The sequence below is a fragment of the Hyla sarda genome, chromosome 12 (genome assembly GCF_029499605.1).
Source record: "Hyla sarda isolate aHylSar1 chromosome 12, aHylSar1.hap1, whole genome shotgun sequence".
Lineage (NCBI taxonomy): Eukaryota > Metazoa > Chordata > Amphibia > Anura > Hylidae > Hyla > Hyla sarda.
The window spans coordinates 260,001-279,211 of NC_079200.1; the positions used below are offsets into that span (position 1 = coordinate 260,001).

Here is a 19,211-nt window from a genome sequence, read left to right on the forward strand (position 1 = left end):
TCCACTCCGCTAGACCACCAGGGATGGTTAAAAGATCCCTTTAGACACCGCTGTCAACTTTGACAGCTGTGATCTAAAGGGTTAATAGCCAGCTGCAGACATAGGAGCCCAATCCATACACTCTGAGCACCGGTGCGAGGTGCAGACTTTTGTCCCATGCAAGTCTGCGTCCACTCCTGCACCTCACACCGCATTATAAAAAAAAAAAAAAAAAAAGGGGGAAGTGGGTCCGACTTTGCTCGCCCGATACAGGGCTAAATCTATGAAAAATTCACCTGCCGATTCAACTACATGTCCCGGGCGTCGGGCAATAGGATTTCCACATCCCTGTCCCCTTATCCCCTCCCCCCCTGTGTGCCGTTGGTGTGGTCCTGAATACTATGTGTGATTCTGGGGTCTTTCTACGTGATACCTGATTCGATCTTCTTCTTTGGCGGACCGTCACTATGGGCAGAGTCGTATGGTTTTGTTTGTGTGGTTTGTTGCGCTCTTGTATATTTCCTTGTATCCTCGTTGTATTTTTTGGGTACAGTGTTGGGATATCTTGTTTAATGAGTCTGATTTTACGCTGTTAATTAGACTTTGGCTCCTTTCACACTATGATTATTCTTCCGTTATTAAACGTCCATTTTCTGTGTGAAAGCAAATGTATAATAATGGATGAAGTAACAGTGGGGGCCCTGAATGGCCGGTACTGAGGAGCCCTAAGTGGCCGGTACTGAGGAGCCCTAAGTGGCCGGTACTGAGGAGCACTGAATGGCTGGTACAGAGTATATAATGGTATACATTTAGTAATGCAGCGCTTTTAATATATATATGGCCCCTGTTACTCACAATGTTAATTTTTAAATCTCCCGCCGGGAGCTCTGATTGGCTTCTCAGTACCAACCCTTCAGGGCTCCTCGGTACCGGCCATTCAGGGCTCCTCGGTACCGGCCATTCAGGGCTTATTTTTAGGGTATCAGTCCTGATCTCTCCGGTGGCCTTATTTTTGGGGTATCAGTCCTGATCTCTCCGGTGGCCTTATTTTTGGGGTATCGGTCCTGATCTCTCCGGTGGCCTTATTTTTGGGGTATCAGTCCTGATCTCTCCGGTGGCCTTATTTTTGGGGTATCGGTCCTGATCTCTCCGGTGGCCTTATTTTTGGGGTATCGGTCCTGATCTCTCCGGTGGTCTTATTTTTGGGGTATCGGTCCTGATCTCTCCGGTGGTCTTATTTTTGGGGTATCGGTCCTGATCTCTCTGGTGGCCTTATTTTTGGGGAATCGGTCCTGATCTCTCCGGTGGCCTTATTTTTGGGGTATCGGTCCTGATCTCTCCGGTGGCCTTATTTTTGGGGTATCGGTCCTGATCTCTCCAGTGGCCTTATTTTTGGGGTATCGGTCCTGATCTCTCCGGTGGCCTTATTTTTGGGGTATCGGTCCTGATCTCTCCGGTGGCCTTATTTTTGGGGTATTGGTCCTGATCGATCTTCCCCTTTAAGTGTCTGCCCGGCTCTAAGCAGTAGTTTTAGGGTTTATTTTGGATTAGAAAATGCTGCCTTTTTCTTGCACACACAGCACCATTCCTGTGCACAGGTTGTGTCTGGTATTGCATCCCGGCTCCATTAAAATGAATAGGAGTGAGCTGCAGTACTTCACACGACCTGTGGACAGGGGTGGGGCTGTTTCTGCAGAGGAGAAGCGTGTTTTTCTAATTCTAGCAGACCCTTTTAATGTGAATGGCTCGTCGTCCTCTCGGCAGGGACCTGGTAAGTCGGTGACCTCACAGTGTGGAGCGGTTTTGCTCCTTTGTGTCGGGCAGTCGTCCTCGGCCCTGGACTCTGCTGGGCTCTTTTGATCGCGGTTTCTCACATTATTTAATTGCTTCTTGAGATTCTTTTATCAGCAGCAGAGAAATCCGCTCAGGGCCAGGAGGGGGTTAAGGAGGGAGTCGGACTCTGCTGCGCGCAGGACGGGGGCCGCATTACCATCCCAGGCACGTTCCGCTTTATTGCACTCTCCACAGCGCGCACGTTTTTTTTCTGCAGTAATAAAGTGAAGTTGATGCCATCTGCAGTAAAACAATGCGAGGCGATAGAAACTTCCCGATCCCTTCATGTAAATGACTTAAACAAAGCGATTGTGCGTCCTGCTGTGGCCCAGGGGTGCTGTGTCATCGGGGCCGCTGAGGTTTGGCGCAGTGCGAGACGCTGGTGATGAACATACTATTCCTTTACTGCTCACTCTTCTGCGGGGAGACGCATATGTTTACCGACTCTCAGACCATACGTAGCGAGCGGCGAGGGCTTCATGTCATGTCCTTCCTATTGGGAGGGTTTTGTCCTCTATTGGGAGGGTTTTGTCCTCTATTGGGAGGTTTTTGTCCTCTATTGGGAGTGTTTTGTCCTCTATTGGGAGTGTTTTGTCCTCTATTGGGAGTGTTTTGTCTCCTCTATTGGGAGTGTTTTGTCCCCTATTGGGAGTGTTTTGTCTCCTATTGGGAGTGTTTTGTCTCCTCTATTGGGAGTGTTTTGTCCCCTATTGGGAGGGTTTTGTCCTCTATTGGGAGTGTTTTGTCCCCTATTGGGAGTGTTTTGTCTCCTCTATTGGGAGTGTTTTGTCTCCTATTGGGAGTGTTTTGTCTCCTATTGGGAGTGTTTTGTCTCCTATTGGGAGTGTTTTGTCCTCTATTGGGAGTGTTTTGTCCTCTATTGGGAGTGTTTTGTCTCCTATTGGGAGTGTTTTGTCTCCTATTGGGAGTGTTTTGTCTCCTCTATTGGGAGGGTTTTGTCTCCTATTGGGAGTGTTTTGTCCTCTATTGGGAGTGTTTTGTCCTCTATTGGGAGTGTTTTGTCTCCTATTGGGAGTGTTTTGTCTCCTATTGGGAGTGTTTTGTCTCCTATTGGGAGTGTTTTGTCCCCTATTGGGAGTGTTTTGTCCCCTATTGGGAGTGTTTTGTCCCCTATTGGGAGTGTTTTGTCCCCTATTGGGAGTGTTTTGTCTCCTATTGGGAGGGTTTTGTCCTCTATTGGGAGGGTTTTGTCCCCTATTGTGAGTGTTTTGTCTCCTATTGGGAGTGTTTTGTCCTTCTATTGGGAGGGTTTTGTCTCCTATTGGGAGTGTTTTGTCCCCTATTGGGAGTGTTTTGTCTCCTATTGGGAGTGTTTTGTCTCCTCTATTGGGAGGGTTTTGTCCCCTCTATTGGGAGTGTTTTGTCTCCTATTGGGAGTGTTTTGTCTCCTCTATTGGGAGTGTTTTGTCCCCTCTATTGGGAGTGTTTTGTCTCCTATTGGGAGTGTTTTGTCCCCTATTGGGAGGGTTTTGTCCTCTATTGGGAGGGTTTTGTCCCCTCTATTGGGAGTGTTTTGTCTCCTATTGGGAGTGTTTTGTCCCCTATTGGGAGTGTTTTGTCTCCTATTGGGAGGGTTTTGTCCCCTATTGGGAGTGTTTTGTCTCCTATTGGGAGTGTTTTGTCTCCTCTATTGGGAGTGTTTTGTCTCCTATTGGGAGTGTTTTGTCCCCTCTATTGGGAGTGTTTTGTCCCCTCTATTGGGAGTGTTTTGTCTCCTATTGGGAGTGTTTTGTCCCCTATTGGGAGTGTTTTGTCCTCTATTGGGAGTGTTTTGTCCCCTATTGGGAGTGTTTTGTCTCCTATTGGGAGTGTTTTGTCTCCTATTGGGAGTGTTTTGTCTCCTCTATTGGGAGTGTTTTGTCCCCTATTGGGAGTGTTTTGTCCTCTATTGGGAGTGTTTTGTCCTCTATTGGGAGTGTTTTGTCTCCTCTATTGGGAGTGTTTTGTCTCCTATTGGGAGTGTTTTGTCTCCTATTGGGAGTGTTTTGTCTCCTATTGGGAGTGTTTTGTCTCCTATTGGGAGTGTTTTGTCTCCTATTGGGAGTGTTTTGTCTCCTCTATTGGGAGTGTTTTGTCCCCTATTGGGAGTGTTTTGTCCCCTATTGGGAGGGTTTTGTCTCCTATTGGGAGGGTTTTGTCTCCTATTGGGAGGGTTTTGTCCTCTATTGGGAGGGTTTTGTCTCCTATTGGGAGTGTTTTGTCCCCTATTGGGAGTGTTTTGTCTCCTATTGGGAGTGTTTTGTCTCCTCTATTGGGAGTGTTTTGTCCCCTCTATTGGGAGTGTTTTGTCTCCTATTGGGAGTGTTTTGTCCTCTATTGGGAGTGTTTTGTCTCCTATTGGGAGTGTTTTGTCTCCTATTGGGAGTGTTTTGTCTCCTCTATTGGGAGTGTTTTGTCTCCTCTATTGGGAGTGTTTTGTCCTCTATTGGGAGTGTTTTGTCCTCTATTGGGAGTGTTTTGGTGATGAACATACTATTCCTTTACTGCTCACTCTTCTGCGGGGAGACGCATATGTTTACCGACTCTCAGACCATACGTAGCGAGCGGCGAGGGCTTCATGTCATGTCCTTCCTATTGGGAGGGTTTTGTCCTCTATTGGGAGGGTTTTGTCCTCTATTGGGAGGTTTTTGTCCTCTAATGGGAGTGTTTTGTCCCCTATTGGGAGTGTTTTGTCCCCTATTGGGAGTGTTTTGTCCCCTATTGGGAGGGTTTTGTCCCCTATTGGGAGTGTTTTGTCCCCTATTGGGAGTGTTTTGTCTCCTATTGGGAGTGTTTTGTCCCCTCTATTGGGAGTGTTTTGTCCCCTCTATTGGGAGTGTTTTGTCCCCTCTATTGGGAGTGTTTTGTCTCCTATTGGGAGTGTTTTGTCCTCTATTGGGAGTGTTTTGTCCTCTATTGGGAGTGTTTTGCCCTCTATTGGGAGTGTTTTGTCCCCTCTATTGGGAGTGTTTTGTCCCCTATTGGGAGGGTTTTGTCCCCTATTGGGAGTGTTTTGTCCCCTATTGGGAGGGTTTTGTCCCCCTCTATTGGGAGTGTTTTGTCCCCTATTGGGAGTGTTTTGTCCCCTATTGGGAGGGTTTTGTCCTCTATTGGGAGTGTTTTGTCCCCTATTGGGAGTGTTTTGTCCTCTATTGGGAGTGTTTTGTCCCCTATTGGGAGGGTTTTGTCCTCTATTGGGAGTGTTTTGTCCCCTATTGGGAGTGTTTTGTCCCCTATTGGGAGTGTTTTGTCCCCTATTGGGAGTGTTTTGTCTCCTATTGGGAGTGTTTTGTCCTCTATTGGGAGGGTTTTGTCCCCTATTGGGAGGGTTTTGTCCCCTATTGTGAGGGTTTTGTCCCCTATTGGGAGGGTTTTGTCCCCTATTGGGAGGGTTTTGTCCTCTATTGGGAGGGTTTTGTCCTCTATTGGGAGGGTTTTGTCCTCTATTGGGAGTGTTTTGTCCCCTATTGGGAGTGTTTTGTCCCCTATTGGGAGTGTTTTGTCCCCTATTGGGAGGGTTTTGTCCCCTATTGGGAGGGTTTTGTCCCCTATTGGGAGGGTTTTGTCCCCTATTGGGAGGGTTTTGTCCCCTATTGGGAGTGTTTTGTCCTCTATTGGGAGGGTTTTGTCCCCTATTGGGAGGGTTTTGTCCCCTATTGGGAGGGTTTTGTCCCCTATTGGGAGGGTTTTGTCCCCTATTGGGAGGGTTTTGTCCCCTATTGGGAGGGTTTTGTCCCCTATTGGGAGGGTTTTGTCCCCTCTATTGGGAGGGTTTTGTCCTCTATTGGGAGGGTTTTGTCCTCTATTGGGAGTGTTCTGTCCTTTTGTTGCCCCCAATATATTGTATGTGCCGCCCGTCTCTTACTTATTCGCAGTCTTTACTTATTCTACATTTTTACATTCTGTATTGTTGTTTTTCTTCCATAAAGACTTCATTAGGATCCTGCACATGGTTATTTGCCCCGGGGTGTTCCCAGCCTCTTCTATTAACCCTTTGTGCCCTCCCTCCAGTGTCTCCAGCTGCCGGTACACAGATGACGTACGGTAAATGCGTGCTTGTAGCCGGCGGCGCCCAGGACTCTGTCCCCGCTGTCGTCCCATAACTCTCTGCTGATTAATCTTACATGAGAAGACTCGGCCGCAATCTCCCGCTCTTATTTATTTATTTGGTCACTTATTTCATTTTCTGACCTTTTCCAGAAGGTTTATTTATGTTACTGCCAGCGCCGTACGCCAGGGAGATGGATGGCGGCATTGTTTACTGAGCCCGGGGGGCATTGAGGCTCCTCAGGTTGTAGGACTTGTTCTCCTCTGACACTGCAACTGTAGGAAACACGTAAATGGGGGATGTGAGCGCGAAGCTAATGCCGGGTAATAGATGGCGGTATTATAGAAATACATCGTTTCCATACACCAACCTGTCGGGACAGAAAGTGCTGTCATAGGGTCATAGGGGGATTTGGCGCATCGACGGTTTTACGACTTTTTGTTCTGAAGTGATTTTTGCCAAACCTGCTGATTTTAATATTTTTCCCTTCTGACTTTGCGGTGTGGGTGAATTTATCATGTGCGACTTTTCTTCAAATATCGCAAATCAACACCAGCGATCTTCTCACTAAACAACCTGTGCACGTCTGTCAAGTTCAATGAACCAAAACCCAGATCCCTTATTTATACTCCCCTAAAATGTAGCTTTTATTGGTCTACTATACTAAAATCATATGTAGTGTCATATAGGTTGTAGACTAGTGTTTCCCAACCACGCTGCCTCCAGCTGTCTTAAAACTACAACTCCCAGCATGGTCGGACAGCCAAAGGCCTGTCTGCGTCTTCCAGAGTATCCAGCTTCTAGCATGGCTGTCTGGGCACGCTAGGAGTTGTAGCTCTGCAGCAGCTGGAGGCACACGTTGGGAAGCTTACACCAGAGCTTCCCAACGTGTCCTGATGGTTTTCCGTACTGTTTACAGCTGATCGGATTAGGGTTAAAGAGCGAGTTCTGATCATCGTGTCCGGATTCTTCCATGTAACCCACCCCCCCCCCCCCCGCATTTCACCACTGACCGATACCTTGGCTGCCATCACACAAGTAAAATGTTAAACAAGCAGCAATGTGGTTATGTTCTGCAGCACCCTGAGGCAGCTGACACCCAATTAGGTCAGGTACACGCGGCGGCTTTGTTTACCACACTTCAAAGCTTTACACGACACGTTACAAGCACACAAACCTGTCGCACCGTCACAGAGCCCAGCCGGGAGGTCGAAATGACATGGGATGAGACGATTGGAGACCAACGGCCAAGAAAACACGTTATATCGGAGCAGCTGGACCAGATATCATGCCCTACCCGAAATATCATGGTGGAATGAATTGGCAGAACCGCTTGAGTTGGTTTAAACGACTCTCTCTGATCTCTGTTGTCCTACAGTTGTCCCAGCTTTAGTAGTCATTGTGGTCCAATAAATCGCCTACGGGTCTTTAGTTAGTCTGCATGTCTAGTGGTGTGTGTGCAGTATGTGTCCGGCGTGTCTAGTGGCGTGTGTGCAGCATGTGTCTGGCGTGTCTGGTGGTGTGTGTGCAGGATGTGTCTAGTGGTGTGTGTGCAGCATGTGTCTGGCGTGTCTAGTGGTGTGTGTGCAGCATGTGTCTGGCGTGTCTAGTGGTGTGTGTGCAGCATGTCTGGCGTGTCTAGTGGCGTGTGTGCAGCATGTGTCTGGCGTGTCTAGTGGCGTGTGTGCAGCATGTGTCTGGCGTGTCTAGTGGCGTGTGTGCAGCATGAGTCTGGCGTGTCTAGTGGCGTGTGTGCAGCATGTGTCTGGCGTTTCTAGTGGCGTGTGTGCAGCATGTGTCTGGCGTGTCTGGTGGTGTGTGTGCAGGATGTGTCTAGTGGTGTGTGTGCAGCATGTGTCTGGCGTGTCTAGTGGTGTGTGTGCAGCATGTGTCTGGCGTGTCTAGTGGTGTGTGTGCAGCATGTGTCTGGCGTGTCTAGTGGCGTGTGTGCAGGATGTGTCTGGCGTGTCTAGTGGCGTGTGTGTGCAGCATGTGTCTGGCGTGTCTAGTGGTGTGTGTGCAGCATGTGTCTGGCGTGTCTAGTGGTGTGTGTGCAGCATGTGTTTGGTGTGTCTAGTGGTGTGTGTGCAGCATGTGTCTGGCGTGTCTAGTGGCGTGTGTGTGCAGCATGTGTCTGGCGTGTCTAGTGGTGTGTGTGCAGCATGTGTTTGGTGTGTCTAGTGGTGTGTGTGCAGCATGTGTCTGGCGTGTCTAGTGGTGTGTGTGCAGGATGTGTCTGGCGTGTCTAGTGGTGTGTGTGCAGGATGTGTCTGGTGTGTCTAGTGGTGTGTTGTGCCTATAAATGTTTCTGCTGCAGAACAATGTTTGTGTTGCGATTAGATTATGGTGATGGACGCTGGACCAGGTCTGCAGAGCGTCGCGCCTATAGAGGTTTCTGCTGCGTTGTGGTTTTGCCCCAGTCGGCCTCTGGTGTCCTATATCAGCGCCCGTGTTGTGCGGCAGACGATCCCGCGCTCACGTTGGCACCAGGAGTCCGCACTGACAGTCTGGTTGGTTTATTGCACCAATTACAGTGAGATGAAGCCGGTGCCGGGAATAGACGCGCCAGTGATCGCTGCCGGCAACGGCTTCGGGGAGATCCGCTGATCGGGCAGAATATCTGGGCAGGAAGAGGTGGCACCCCATCTCCTAATAATGGAGGGGGTGAAGACTTTTACAATGGGCAGGAGGAAAGGGAAGTGGTAAAGGAGAAGCTGTAGTCCCCGCAGTATATGTGATGGTCCCCGCAGTATATGTGATGGTCCCGCAGTGTATGTGATGGTCCCCGCAGTATATGTGATGGTCCCCGCAGTAAATGTGATGGTCCCCGCAGTGTATGTGATGGTCCCCGCAGTATATGTGATGGTCCCCGCAGTATATGTGATGGTCCCCGCAGTAAATGTGATGGTCCCCGCAGTATATGTGATGGTCCCCGCAGTGTATTTGATGGTCCCCGCAGTCTATGGGGTGGTCCCCGCAGTATGTTATATGATGGTCCCCGCAGTATATGTGATGGTCCCCGCAGTAAATGTGATGGTCCCCGCAGTGTATGTGATGGTCCCCGCAGTATATGTGATGGTCCCCGCAGTATATGTGATGGTCCCCGCAGTATATGTGATGGTCCCCGCAGTGTATTTGATGGTCCCCGCAGTCTATGGGGTGGTCCCCGCAGTATGTTATATGATGGTCCCCGCAGTATATGTGATGGTCCCCGCAGTATATGTGATGGTCCCCGCAGTATATGTGATGGTCCCCGCAGTATATGTGATGGTCCCCGCAGTATGTTATATGATGATCCCCACAGCATGTTATATGATGGTCCCCGCAGTATGTTATATGATGGTCCCCGCAGTATGTAGGATGGTCCCTGCAGTATGTAGGATGGTCCCCGCAGTATATATGATGATCCCCGCAGTATATAATGATGGTCCCCGCAGTATATATGATAGTCCCCGCAGGATATATGATGGTCCCCGCAGTATATAGGATGGTCCCTGCAGGATATATGATGGTCCCCGCAGTATATAGGATGGTCCCTGCAGTATATATGATGGTCCCCGCAGTATATAATGATGGTCCCCGCAGTATATAATGATGGTCCCCGCAGTATATATGATGGTCCTCGCAGTATATATGATGGTCCCCGCAGTATATAGGATGGTCCCCGCAGTATATAGGATGGTCCCTGCAGTATATATGATGGTCCCCGCAGTATATAATGATGGTCCCCGCAGTATATATGATGGTCCCCGCAGTATATATGATGGTCCCCGCAGTATATAGGATGGTCCCCGCAGTATATAGGATGGTCCCCGCAGTATATAGGATGGTCCCCGCAGTATATGTAATGGTCCCCGCAGTATATATGATGGTCCCCGCAGTATATAGGATGGTCCCCGCAGTATATAGGATGGTCCCCGCAGTATATAGGATGGTCCCCGCAGTATATATGATGATCCCCGCAGTATATAATGATGGTCCCCGCAGTATATATGATGGTCCCCGCAGTATATATGATGGTCCCCGCAGTATGTTATATGATGGTCCCCGCAGTATGTTATATGATGGTCCCCGCAGTATGTAGGATGGTCCCTGCAGTATGTAGGATGGTCCCCGCAGTATATAAGATGATCCCCGCAGTATATAATGATGGTCCCCGCAGTATATATGATAGTCCCCGCAGGATATATGATGGTCCCCGCAGTATATAGGATGGTCCCTGCAGGATATAGGATGGTCCCCGCAGTATATAGGATGGTCCCTGCAGTATATATGATGGTCCCCGCAGTATATAATGATGGTCCCCGCAGTATATAATGATGGTCCCCGCAGTATATATGATGGTCCTCGCAGTATATATGATGGTCCCCGCAGTATATAGGATGGTCCCCGCAGTATATAGGATGGTCCCCGCAGTATATAGGATGGTCCCTGCAGTATATATGATGGTCCCCGCAGTATATAATGATGGTCCCCGCAGTATATATGATGGTCCCCGCAGTATATATGATGGTCCCCGCAGTATATAGGATGGTCCCCGCAGTATATAGGATGGTCCCCGCAGTATATAGGATGGTCCCCGCAGTATATGTAATGGTCCCCGCAGTATATATGATGGTCCCCGCAGTATATAGGATGGTCCCCGCAGTATATAGGATGGTCCCCGCAGTATATAGGATGGTCCCCGCAGTATATAGGATGGTCCCCGCAGTATATATGATGATCCCCGCAGTATATAATGATGGTCCCCGCAGTATATATGATGGTCCCCGCAGTATATATGATGGTCCCCGCAGTATATATGATGGTCCCCGCAGTATATATGATGGTCCCCGCAGTATATAGGATGGTCCCCGCAGTATATAGGATGGTCCCCGCAGTATATAGGATGGTCCCCGCAGTATATAGGATGGTCCCCGCAGTATATAGGATGGTCCCCGCAGTATATAGGATGGTCCCCGCAGTATATAGGATGGTCCCCGCAGTATATAGGATGGTCCCTGCAGTATATATGATGGTGCGGCAGAGGTTGTTTTCGAGTCTTACCTTATAACAAATCCCTTGAGGACGGTTTCATTCTCTGCGGTGCTGGAAATGGACGCGGTCCTGTCCTAATAAGTTCCCGTCATCCTCAATCTCGCTGTCACGGACGCCGCTTCGTCATTTGTCTTCACCGCATCAGCACAAGACGTCCTCAGATTTCTCCTTCATCTATCACAGGACGATTCTCTAGATCAGACAAATGTCAGTCATTGTCAAACTCTTTGCTTGCTGTCAGTGAATAGACATATTCTAGACCTTCATACATTTCACACAGCTGAGAGTTTGTTACAATTGTCAATACGTCTTCCAGCCAAATGCGAATTATATTGCAGCAGCCTGAAACCTCCTGAAACGACTCCGGCCCGGTGACCTTCATGGTGCCGCGCTGCAGTTCTTCATCAGGACCGTGACGTCTCTTCATTGTGCCGCGCTGCAGTTCTTCATCAGGACCGTGACGTCTCTTCATTGTGCCGCGCTGCAGTTCTTCATCAGGACCGTGATGTCTCTTCATTGTGCCGCGCTGCAGTTCTTCATCAGGACCGTGACGTCTCTTCATTGTGCCGCGCTGCAGTTCTTCATCAGGACCGTGACGTCTCTTCATTGTGCCGCGCTGCAGTTCTTCATCAGGACCGTGACGTCTCTTCATTGTGCCGCTCTGCAGTTCTTCATCAGGACCGTGACCTCTCTTCATGGTGCCGCGCTGCAGTTCTTTATCAGGACCGTGACATCTCTTCATTGTGCCACGCTGCAGTTCTTCATCAGGACCGTGATGTCTCTTCATTGTGCCGCGCTGCAGTTCTTCATCAGGACCGTGACGTCTCTTCATTGTGCCGCGCTGCAGTTCTTCATCAGGACCGTGACGTCTCTTCATTGTGCCGCGCTGCAGTTCTTCATCAGGACCGTGACGTCTCTTCATTGTGCCGCGCTGCAGTTCTTCATCAGGACCGTGACGTCTCTTCATTGTGCCGCGCTGCAGTTCTTCATCAGGACCGTGACGTCTCTTCATGGTGCCGCGCTGCAGTTCTTCATCAGGACCGTGACGTCTCTTCATGGTGCCGCGCTGCAGTTCTTCATCAGGGCCGTGACGTCTCTTCATTGTGCCGCGCTGCAGTTCTTCATCAGGACCGTGACGTCTCTTCATGGTGCCGCGCTGCAGTTCTTCATCAGGACCGTGACGTCTCTTCATTGTGCCGCGCTGCAGTTCTTCATCAGGACCGTGATGTCTCTTCATTGTGCCGCGCTGCAGTTCTTCATCAGGACCGTGACGTCTCTTCATTGTGCCGCGCTGCAGTTCTTCATCAGGACCGTGACGTCTCTTCATGGTGCCGCGCTGCAGTTCTTCATCAGGACCGTGACGTCTCTTCATTGTGCCGCGCTGCAGTTCTTTATCAGGACCGTGACATCTCTTCATTGTGCCACGCTGCAGTTCTTTATCAGGACCGTGACGTCTCTTCATTGTGCCGCGCTGCAGTTCTTCATCAGGACCGTGACGTCTCTTCATTGTGCCGCGCTGCAGTTCTTCATCAGGGCCGTGACGTCTCTTCATTGTGCCGCGCTGCAGTTCTTCATCAGGACCGTGACGTCTCTTCATGGTGCCGCACTGCAGTTCTTCATCAGGACCGTGACGTCTCTTCATTGTGCCGCGCTGCAGTTCTTCATCAGGGCCGTGACGTCTCTTCATTGTGCCGCGCTGCAGTTCTTCATCAGGACCGTGACGTCTCTTCATTGTGCCGCGCTGCAGTTCTTCATCAGGGCCGTGATGTCTCTTCATTGTGCCGCGCTGCAGTTCTTCATCAGGGCCGTGACCTCTCTTCATTGTGCCGCGCTGCAGTTCTTCATCAGGGCCGTGACCTCTCTTCATTGTGCCGCGCTGCAGTTCTTCATCAGGACCGTGACGTCTCTTCATGGTGCCGCGCTGCAGTTCTTCCTCAGGGCCGTGACCTCTCTTCATTGTGCCGCGCTGCAGTTCTTCATCAGGGCCGTGACGTCTCTTCATGGTGCCGCGCTGCAGTTCTTCATCAGGACCGTGACGTCTCTTCATGGTGCCGCGCTGCAGTTCTTCATCAGGACCGTGACGTCTCTTCATTGTGCCGCGCTGCAGTTCTTCATCAGGACCGTGACGTCTCTTCATTGTGCCGCGCTGCAGTTCTTCATCAGGGCCGTGACCTCTCTTCATTGTGCCGCGCTGCAGTTCTTCATCAGGACCGTGACGTCTCTTCATTGTGCCGCGCTGCAGTTCTTCATCAGGACCGTGACGTCTCTTCATGGTGCCGCGCTGCAGTTCTTCATCAGGACCGTGACATCTCTTCATTGTGCCGCGCTGCAGTTCTTCATCAGGACCGTGACGTCTCTTCATGGTGCCGCGCTGCAGTTCTTCATCAGGACCGTGACGTCTCTTCATTGTGCCGCGCTGCAGTTCTTCATCAGGACCGTGACGTCTCTTCATGGTGCCGCGCTGCAGTTCTTCATCAGGACCGTGACGTCTCTTCATTGTGCCGCGCTGCAGTTCTTCATCAGGACCGTGATGTCTCTTCATTGTGCCGCGCTGCAGTTCTTCATCAGGGCCGTGATGTCTCTTCATTGTGCCGCGCTGCAGTTCTTCATCAGGGCCGTGACCTCTCTTCATTGTGCCGCGCTGCAGTAATTCATCAGGGCCGTGACCTCTCTTCATTGTGCCGCGCTGCAGTTCTTCCTCAGGGCCGTGACCTCTCTTCATTGTGCCGCGCTGCAGTTCTTCATCAGGGCCGTGATGTCTCTTCATGGTGCCGCGCTGCAGTTCTTCATCAGGACCGTGACGTCTCTTCATGGTGCCGCGCTGCAGTTCTTCATCAGGACCGTGACGTCTCTTCATTGTGCCGCGCTGCAGTTCTTCATCAGGACCGTGATGTCTCTTCATTGTGCCGCGCTGCAGTTCTTCATCAGGGCCGTGACCTCTCTTCATTGTGCCGCGCTGCAGTTCTTCATCAGGACCGTGACGTCTCTTCATTGTGCCGCGCTGCAGTTCTTCATCAGGACCGTGACGTCTCTTCATTGTGCCGCGCTGCAGTTCTTCATCAGGACCGTGACGTCTCTTCATTATGCCGCGCTGCAGTTCTTCATCAGGACCGTGACGTCTCTTCATGGTGCCGCGCTGCAGTTCTTCATCAGGACCGTGACGTCTCTTCATTTCAGGGTCTCCTGACTATGTCATCCTTTCACATAAGATCTTATGTCTGGTCTGACCGATGCGGCAGGTGCCGGTCACCACGATACCCTCAGAGGTCACCAGCCTCAAGCTTCTTCTCTACCTTTGTGTCTTGAAGACATTTCCGGATTTGTATTCCTTAACCAAAATGACCAGGGTGGAAAATCCTCTAAATCGCCTCCAGAAGATGTGGAGATGAGTGAATAAGAAAATCCATCTACACCGCATCACCATCTTCTGCAGAGTATATAGCAGTTTGGTTCTTTAGATTTAGAGGGGCTTTATGTGGGCTGACTGACACTGAGCTGAACCCAATGAAGTGATGCTCTCTGGACTGACTAGGAAGAAGATGGGGAAGGGGAATCGTGCTGGTGACTAGGAATGAGATGGGGAATCGTTCTGGTGACGGAGTGAGATGGGGAATCGTGCTGGTGACTGGGAGTGAGATGGGGAATCGTGCCGGTGACTAGGAGTGAGATGGGGAATCGTGCCGGTGACTGGGAGTGAGATGGGGAATCGTACCGGTGACTAGGAATGAGATGGGGAATCGTGCCGGTGACTAGGAATGAGATGGGGAATCGTGCTGGTGACTAGGAGTGAGATGGGGAATCGTGCTGGTGACTAGGAGTGAGATGGGGAATCGTGCTGGTGACTAGGAGTGAGATGGGGAATCGTGCTGGTGACTAGGAGTGAGATGGGGAATCGTGCTGGTGACTAGGAGTGAGATGGGGAATCGTGCTGGTGACTAGGAGTGAGATGGGGAATCGTGCTGGTGACTAGGAATGAGATGGGGAATCGTGCTGGTGACTAGGAATGAGATGGGGAATCGTGCTGGTGACTGGTAGTGAGATGGGGAATCGTGCTGGTGACTAGGAGTGAGATGGGGAATCGTGCTGGTGACTAGGAGTGAGATGGGGAATCGTGCTGGTGACTAGGAGTGAGATGGGGAATCGTGCTGGTGACTAGGAGTGAGATGGGGAATCGTGCTGGTGACTAGGAGTGAGATGGGGAATCATGCTGGTGACTAGGAATGAGATGGGGAATCGTGCTGGTGACTAGGAGTGAGATGGGGAATCGTGCTGGTGACTAGGAGTGAGATGGGGAATCGTGCTGGTTACTGGGAGTGAGATGGGGAATCGTGCTGGTGACTGGGAGTGAGATGGGGAATCGTGCTGGTGACTAGGAGTGAGATGGGGAATCGTGCTGGTGACTAGGAGTGAGATGGGGAATCGTGCTGGTGACTGGGAGTGAGATGGGGAATCGTGCTGGTGACTGGGAGTGAGATGGGGAATCGTGCTGGTGACTGGGAGTGAGATGGGGAATCGTGCTGGTGACTAGGAGTGAGATGGGGAATCGTGCTGGTGACTGGGAGTGAGATGGGGAATCGTGCTGGTGACTAGGAGTGAGATGGGGAATCGTGCTGGTGACTAGGAATGAGATGGGGAATCGTGCTGGTGACTAGGAATGAGATGGGGAATCGTGCTGGTGACTAGGAATGAGATGGGGAATCGTGCTGGTGACTAGGAATGAGATGGGGAATCGTGCTGGTGACTAGGAGTGAGATGGGGAATCGTGCTGGTGACTAGGAGTGAGATGGGGAATCGTGCTGGTGACTAGGAGTGAGATGGGGAACTGGTCAGTTACCGAAGCAGTTTGGAGGTGAGACCCACATGATTTGCTCCACATGTGGCAGAACCAAGTGGGCGCCGGCGGTGAGGCCTACATTGATCTATGTAAACGATCCGTACAGGTCACATACACAGGGGTCGAATAGAATATTTAGTTATCCTTGTTCCGGGGACGGGGGAGACAACGTCACTTTTCCTCCTGTAATTCGGCAGAATGGTTCCGGTCACGTATGTGAAGCGTTTAGTTGTGAGACGCGGAGGGTTATTGTCAGCAAGATGGTGGTTTGATGGAGAATCGTCCTGTGCGCTGCGGAGAGTCGGAGTAATAAAGGTGGGATTAAAGCGCGTTTTGTGTCCCCGCATCCTGGAAATGATCCTCTATATTACAATTCTTATTAATCACATCTGCCGGCGGCTGCGGGGAGATCACGCTGCACTACGCTCTTCCTTTCCTATGGAGCCAATATATCATGGCGTGCAGCGATACGGGCGACGGGTAATGTGTGGTGATGAGCAATAAACCGTACATACTGCAGGTACTCATTACTATAGGGTTATATACTGCAGGTACTCATTACTATAGGGTTATATACTGTGAGTACTCATTACTATAGGGTTATATTCTTCAGGTACTCATTACTATAGGGGTATATACTGTGAGTACTCATTACTATAGGGTTATATACTGCAGGTACTCATTACTATAGGGGTATATACTGTGAGTACTCATTACTATAGGGTTATATACTGTGAGTACTCATTACTGTAGGGTTATATACTGTGAGTACTCATTACTATAGGGTTATATACTGTGAGTGCTCATTACTATAGGGTTATATTCTGTGAGTGCTCATTACTATAGGGTTATATACTGCAGGTACTCATTACTATAGGGTTATATACTGTGAGTACTCATTACTATAGGGTTATATTCTTCAGGTACTCATTACTATAGGGGTATATACTGTGAGTACTCATTACTATAGGGTTATATACTGCAGGTACTCATTACTATAGGGGTATATACTGTGAGTACTCATTACTATAGGGTTATATACTGTGAGTACTCATTACTGTAGGGTTATATACTGTGAATGCTCATTACTGTAGGGTTATATACTGTGAGTACTCATTACTGTAGGGTTATATACTGTGAGTACTCATTACTGTAGGGTTATATACTGTGAGTACTCATTACTATAGGGTTATATACTGTGAGTACTCATTACTGTAGGGTTATATTCTGTGAGTGCTCATTACTGTAGGGTTATATACTGTGAGTACTCATTACTATAGGGTTATATACTGTGAGTGCTCATTACTGTAGGGTTATATACTGTGAGTACTCATTACTATAGGGTTATATACTGTGAGTACTCATTACTGTAGGGTTATATACTGTGAGTGCTCATTACTGTAGGGTTATATACTGTGAGTACTCATTACTGTAGGGTTATATACTGTGAGTGCTCATTACTGTAGGGTTATATACTGTGAGTACTCATTACTATAGGGTTATATACTGTGAGTGCTCATTACTATAGGGTTATATACTGTGAGTGCTCATTACTATAGGGTTATATACTGTGAGTACTCATTACTATAGGGTTATATACTGTGAGTACTCATTACTATAGGGTTATATACTGTGAGTGCTCATTACTATAGGGTTATATACTGTGAGTGCTCATTACTATAGGGTTATATACTGTGAGTACTCATTACTATAGGGTTATATACTGTGAGTGCTCATTACTATAGGGTTATATACTGTGAGTACTCATTACTGTAGGGTTATATACTGTGAGTACTCATTACTGTGAGTACTCATTACTATAGGGTTATATACTGTGAGTACTCATTATTGTAGGGTTATATACTGTGAGTGCTCATTACTATAGGGTTATATTCTGTGAGTACTCATTACTATAGGGTTATATACTGTGAGTGCTCATTACTGTAGGGTTATATACTGTGAGTACTCATTACTATAGGGTTATATTCTGTGAGTACTCATTACTATAGGGTTATATACTGTGAGTGCTCATTACTGTAGGGTTATATACTGTGAGTACTCATTACTATAGGGTTATATTCTGTGAGTACTCATTACTGTAGGGTTATATACTGTGAGTACTCATTACTATAGGGTTATATACTGTGAGTACTCATTACTGTAGGGTTATATACTGTGAGTACTCATTACTATAGGGTTATATTCTGTGAGTGCTCATTACTGTAGGGTTATATACTGCAGGTACTCATTACTATAGGGTTATATACTGTGAGTACTCATTATTGTAGGGTTATATACTGTGAGTGCTCATTACTATAGGGTTATATTCTGTGAGTGCTCATTACTGTAGGGTTATATACTGCAGGTACTCATTACTATAGGGTTATATACTGTGAGTACTCATTACTATAGGGTTATATTCTTCAGGTACTCATTACTATAGGGGTATATACTGTGAGTACTCATTACTATAGGGTTATATACTGCAGGTACTCATTACTATAGGGGTATATACTGTGAGTACTCATTACTATAGGGTTATATACTGTGAGTACTCATTACTGTAGGGTTATATACTGTGAATGCTCATTACTGTAGGGTTATATACTGTGAGTGCTCATTACTGTAGGGTTATATACTGTGAGTGCTCATTACTGTAGGGTTATATACTGTGAGTACTCATTACTATAGGGTTATATACTGTGAGTACTCATTACTGTAGGGTTATATACTGTGAGTGCTCATTACTGTAGGGTTATATATTGTGAGTACTCATTACTGTAGGGTTATATACTGTGAGTGCTCATTACTATAGGGTTATATTCTGTGAGTACTCATTACTGTAGGGTTATATACTGTGAGTACTCATTACTGTAGGGTTATATACTGTGAGTACTCATTACTATAGGGTTATATTCTGTGAGTGCTCATTACTATAGGGTTATATTCTGTGAGTGCTCATTACTGTAGGGTTATATACTGTGAGTACTCATTACTATAGGGTTATATACTGTGAGTGCTCATTACTGTAGGGTTATATACTGTGAGTACTCATTACTATAGGGTTATATACTGTGAGTACTCATTACTGTAGGGTTATATACTGTGAGTGCTCATTACTGTAGGGTTATATACTGTGAGTACTCATTACTGTAGGGTTATATACTGTGAGTGCTCATTACTGTAGGGTTATATACTGTGAGTACTCATTACTATAGGGTTATATACTGTGAGTACTCATTACTGTAGGGTTATATACTGTGAGTGCTCATTACTGTAGGGTTATATACTGTGAGTACTCATTACTGTAGGGTTATATACTGTGAGTGCTCATTACTGTAGGGTTATATACTGTGAGTACTCATTACTATAGGGTTATATACTGTGAGTGCTCATTACTATAGGGTTATATACTGTGAGTGCTCATTACTATAGGGTTATATACTGTGAGTACTCATTACTATAGGGTTATATACTGTG

At 48.2% G+C, this 19,211-nt stretch overlaps 1 protein-coding gene across 1 annotated transcript in view; it reads left to right on the plus strand.

The window, feature by feature from the left end:
* The window catches only part of LOC130296898 (regulatory-associated protein of mTOR-like), a 317,324-nt gene that overhangs the window by 121,445 nt on the left and 176,668 nt on the right, over positions 1 to 19,211 (plus strand). The gene's annotated exons all lie outside the window — the stretch shown is intronic.